This window comes from Mesoplodon bidens (genome assembly GCF_964165515.1).
Source record: "Mesoplodon bidens genome assembly, chromosome: 5".
NCBI classification, from domain to species: Eukaryota; Metazoa; Chordata; class Mammalia; order Artiodactyla; family Ziphiidae; genus Mesoplodon; species Mesoplodon bidens.
In genome coordinates this window covers 50,739,128-50,744,790 of record NC_138161.1, presented here as the reverse complement: position 1 = coordinate 50,744,790, position 5,663 = coordinate 50,739,128, and the positions used below count along the sequence as shown (strand labels likewise).

The window sequence follows — 5,663 nt, the reverse complement described above, 5'->3', positions numbered from 1 at the left end:
CTCCAACCACGATCAGCAAAAAGAGGTTGTAAAGATAATAACTATTCATTGTTTGAGCTTCTGGAAGAAAATCTTTCTAAATCTGACAAGGAGTTATCTTTACATATCATTCTTATTCATGGTGTAATAATAATTTCAAGCATTATTATTGTTATTATTCTCTGTAATTATATAATAATCATGACAGCTCATTTCTAACTCTCCAGAGAGAAGAGGAAAAATCTATAGGGAAGATGATGAGAGAGATTAGACCAAATGGTCTTGATAAATTTTCTATTGTAATTTTAAACAAAGCCCTAGACACCATCTGACTAATTGCAGATATTTCTGGAAAGCTTGAAGGTCTCCAAATAATTAGGCTGGGAAGAGGGGAAAATCAGTTAGGAAGCTGATATCTCCCTGGACACTGCTACAAACTAGCACTGGCCTGCAGGCCTGGGTGGTGCTGGCTGTGTGAGCCCACCTCGGAGGCTAATTCGGTCTCAGAAGCAATGGCGTGTCTATGCAATTTGGGAAAGCATTTTGGCCATGAGAAGAATTTCAAAGCAGAAGTTCAAAGAGAAAAGAAAGAAGAAACTTGAAATTAAATTTAAACTGTATTTGTTATAACCTGAACAAACAACAATTTTATGTGCACTAACCAAAATGCTCTGTCATTCTTCATCAGTAACTGTTAATTCAAATCCCTTTGCTAAAGAGTAAAGAAGTATCCAGGGGACTGGTAAATCTTGATTTGCTTCATTAAGTCTGCTGAAAACAAAACAAAACTTGATAAAGGCATCTTATGACGATCTATCATTATTATTCTCATCCAACACAACTAATCTGATACAGTGAAAGGAACATTAATAGAATTGTTTTTAAATTTAAGAAAAAGATAATGATACGCTCGCGAGATCTCAGACCACCGAACCCGGAAGGTTCTTAGGAAGCTGAAGGGCCTGGAGGAGGCCCGGGAACAAATGGCTGCAGCTGGACCAACCATGCTGCAACGAGAGGAGAATGGCTGTTGCAGCCGGTGTCAAAGCAGCTCCAGCGCAAAGGACTCAGATGGGGAGCACGAGGACTAAGCCGGCTACGCGTGCTAGGCAGCAGCTGGAGGCGCTGCTCAACAAAACTATGCGCATTCGCATGACAGATGGGCGGACACTGCACCAACCGCGACTGCAATGTTATCCTGGGCTCGGCGCAGGAGTTCCTCGAGCCGTCGGATTCCTTCTCTGCCGGGGAACCCCGTGTGCTGGGCCTGGTACCTGGACACCACATCCACATCGTTTCTATCGAGGTGCAGAGAGAGAGCCTGGCGGGGCCTCCCTATCTCTGAACACGATCGCGCATGCCTTTCAGACTTCATTAAATCTGTAACCAAAAAAAAAAGAAAAAGATAATGATAAATATCAATGTTGGCAGCAGAAAGGCTATGTTTTAGCTGTAAGATATAAAGGGGAAAAAGTTATTCCTTGCCGACGTTCTTCATTTCTGTATTTAAACACTGAATTTCTTGCATAGATCCATTTCTTCCTGATGGGAATATTGATAATAGCTTTTGCAACAACCACAGCAGAGTGACATAGAAATCCTTGCATCACTCCAATCTCTGCCTCTGTCATCACATGGCCTTCTTTCTTCTGAGCGTGTCTGTATGTCTCCAAATCTCCCTCTCTTTTAAGAACACTGGTCGTTGCATTTCGGGCCCGCCCTAATCTAGGATGGCCTCATCTTAACTTGACTACATCTGCAAAGACCCTATTTCCAAGTAAGGGCACATCTGCAGGTACCAGGGATTAGGATTTGAGCATATCTTTTTAGAGAATACAATTCAACCAATTAAAAATAGGTTAAATGCATATTTAAATTCTCTAAACCTGGAAGGCAGGAACAGATGAGGGAAATGGTTTTCAGAGCAGTAGCTATCAATTCAATTTTTAAATGTAATCCTGAGGTTGAAGGGAAGGAAATCTCTCTGTATGATTATGCAGAGCAAGAACAGATGTGCAATCCCATGAATGCTGACATCCTACATATAAGAAAGGTAAAAAGGAGTATATGCATCCAAGTCAAGCAGCTAGGCACTAGCAGGTCATGAAATATTACACTTTAGACTCTGGAAATAAGGCAGTGGATGCCAATAGGGAACAGAAAGGAAGTGTGTTATGCCCATTTCACAGAAAAAGAAACTGAGGACCAGAAAGTTTACATAAACTGACCAAAGTCAAGCAGCTAAGAAGTAGCAGGATTGGGATTCAAAATCTTTCAGTCTGGGCCCAGAGTTCTTAAGTTTTTCACCATTATATTCCTTGTTAAAGAAATGGTTCAATGGAAATTGTTCTAGATCTGCATGGGAATACCATATCAGATATTCCTTGTAAGCTGATACACACAAGTGCCTTTGCCTAGACCTTCCCTGGGCAACTAATTTCCCAGGAAATCTCTTGGAAGTGCTATCATACTTGAAGTTCAATATTCCTGTTCCTGGATATTTCTTTGTACCAGAGATGAAGCTAATGAATTCCTTCAGATAATGCTGTAAATATCTGGGCACAATTCTACTTCAGACAAGACAACTTACTTGCATTTCCCCCAAGTCCATGATCCACAGATCACTGTGCCTTGCCCAAGCTGTCCACTTCTGTTGTAAGGACTCATTGCCCTTTTCTTCCCAGCTGTCTTGGCCACCTGTTACTTAGAATTCCAACCTGCATTTTAAGTGTTACCCCCACATAGATTCATTTCCTTATCCCTCTCCACCACGCAGACTGAGTTTAATTCTCCTCTCCTGTAGCTGTTTAGGATCTACAGCAGTGGGCACTCTTACCAACCAAACATAATTCACACCTTCCTTCTTCTTAACAGAACCTGGAAATTATTCAAGTAGCCAACCCCATCCACAAATCTAGGTACTCAGAGAAAGCTAACCCACCTCCACCTTGAAGGATGCCCTTCATTTTTGTTGAAACATCATTGTATCAGTAAGGTATTTCCAACCACAAATTTCAGTAGTTTAAAGCTATTGCAGTTTGTTAATGATCATGATTATGTGGGTTGGCTACTATAATCTTCTTGTCTATGCCAGCTCAGCTGGAGCTGGATCTAGAATGACCTCAGATGGATGGTCTTCAGCCTCAGTTGGGACCTTAGCTAAAATGGTTTGGAAAGCTGAGAGCTCTATCTCCCCTTGGGCTCTCATCCTCCAGCAGGCAAAACTAGGCTTCCTCACTTGGTGATAAGGGGTTCCCCAGTAGAAAGAGAGGGCAAATCCCAATGCACAAGCATTTTCAAGCCTTTGCCTTTTTCACAATTGTTAATGCCTGTTAGCCAAAGCAAATCACATGGCCAAGCCTCTACTCAAAAGATGGAGAGAGACACTACTCCTGAAGCAGCAAAGTCACATTGCAAAGGGGTGAGCATACGTGAAAGGGAAGAGTTGCAATCAACTTTGTCAATAAGACTTGAAGTGATCACCTTATCTAAAATTACAATTTAGCCCCACCCAAGCACTACTGATCCCCTTTGACCTGCTCTTGTTTCCATAGTATATGTCACATTCTAACATGCTGTGCTATTTACTTATTATGTCTATTGTTTTTCTGTCTTCTCCTTTAAAATACATGCTCCCAAGGTAGAAATCTTCGTTCACTAATTGATCTACTTAGAAGAATATCTGACACATAGTAGTGGCTCAAGATATATTATTTGAATGCAAGTGTGAAAGGCCCATCAATAACCCAAAGCCAATGGGAACCTCATATTCAGTCAGAGAAAGTATCTCATTCACATCAGAGGGAATGCAGTTAGAAAATCTCCAGCAATGGGGAGGGCCTAGATTGGAATGGTCCCTGAAGTATCCATTAAAACTGTTCTAAGAGTTAAAATTCCATCTTAGAAAATAAATATAACAAAATAACAGCAATAATCTGAGACTCTGGTACCAATTTGTGACAGTATTAGCCAAATAATAACTTTCTTGCCTCTTTCGAGTTAGAAGCATAAGTCAGTGGAAGAGGCCAATCAGCTCCTCCTCCACCGACCCATCAGGCCATGGCTAACAGGCAACAGAAGTGAGCTGAAAAGAGGAGCTGGAACTCAAATGAAGTTTGAAGTTTTAATTATCACATGAAATGAGACCTATATATTACTCACCAGAGAACTTGACTATCTGAAAGTAATCAGAAAAGTCATGGGGCTTCCCCAAAATTTTACCCAAGAAAAGGGGAAATACTGGCCCCATTGAACAAATTAAAATAACAGTGTGGGAGCATGGGGGGGAATAAAAGTGCTTAATGATCACATCCAACAAGCCATACTTGTCAAACATAATGGTTACATTGCCTTTCCAATAGTGAGAGATCTAGTTGCAAAATGCCTGATTCATTCCTTGTTTATAGGAATGCCTCCTACATGGAAGAAAGGAATGCTTATCAGAGACATCAAAGAGAGCTAACATTTATTGAATATATGCAAGAACAGGAGCATGGCAGGAATTATTTTATAAAATCTTTCCCAAATGCTATAAACTAAGTATTATTATCATCATTTTATATATGAGGAAATCAAAGCACAGAAAAATTAATGTGTAGTCAGACAGGAAGTAGAAGAGCTTGGCTTGAAATTGGATTCTTGCCGACTCTAAATGCCATGCTCTTCCATTAGAAGCCACTGCCTTCCACCTTGAAGCAGAATCAGATATAAGTCCTCTACTCAATTAGTTTATAATCTTATAGTATCAGAAGACCCTGGAGAGTGTCCATAAATCACTACCAGACAAGGTCTTAAGTGCTTTAGGAGATGCACTGGAAAGTCAGAAGTGGAAGAAATGACTTCCAGCTGAGGACCAGGGAAAACTTCCCAGAAGAAATGGAATTTTAATTTCACATCATAATTATGACAGAACCAAATCTCTGGTTGGTTTTCCCTGCCTTCTTTCTTATCTTTGAGAATATTATGGGTCTTATTTACAGTTTTCCAAATTTTTAAATAATCAACTAAACTGAAAGTAACTTAGACCCACTCTTCTCTCTTTTCCTTTCTAAATATATCTTCCTTTTTTTCACACACATGCACAAAATTGAAGTTAAAAAAAAAAAAAGAGGATAGACTCCCTACCTCCATTTCTTTGTATATATGACACATACACTCTTAAAGCAGTCTGGTCTCCCACTACTATTAGAAAAATCTAAAATCAAGTCTAAGCACCCAAATCATTATAAATTTTATTAATGTTTACATATGCTTTGACAATATAATTATTATTTTTAGCATTTTTCTCATTCTGAATTTCTTAGTTGTTTATCATGCTAAATTGGCAATAACAATTATATCCTTTTCAAGCTAGAGAAAAGAGCAAATATGCAATAAACATCACTGTACATATCATAAACTATGATATTCCAAGTCCTAATGTCAAAAAGGGTGTAAACCTGAAACTTGAAGGTATTAAAAATTATAGAGTAGAAAAGTACTTTATTTTGCCTAAAATACATATTTAGAAGTTATAAATGACAATAATAATTTTTATAATTATACACTCTAGCATTATAAATTAATATATAAAGATAATGGTACAAATTTATGTCATATCATAAATGGCTATTTGTAACTTGCATATCTTTTCATTAACCAAGAATTTCAGAGCCCGCTATGGAATAATAGACCAAAGATCTGAT

General features: G+C 38.8%; 1 pseudogene across 1 annotated transcript; it reads left to right on the top strand.

Annotated features, from left to right (window-relative positions):
- Positions 1-962: 962 nt before the first annotated feature.
- LOC308618017 (N-alpha-acetyltransferase 38, NatC auxiliary subunit-like) lies at positions 963-1,577 on the top strand (annotated as a pseudogene). Its single transcript has one exon. The product of its transcript is annotated as an N-alpha-acetyltransferase 38, NatC auxiliary subunit-like (transcript).
- Positions 1,578-5,663: the final 4,086 nt, after the last annotated feature.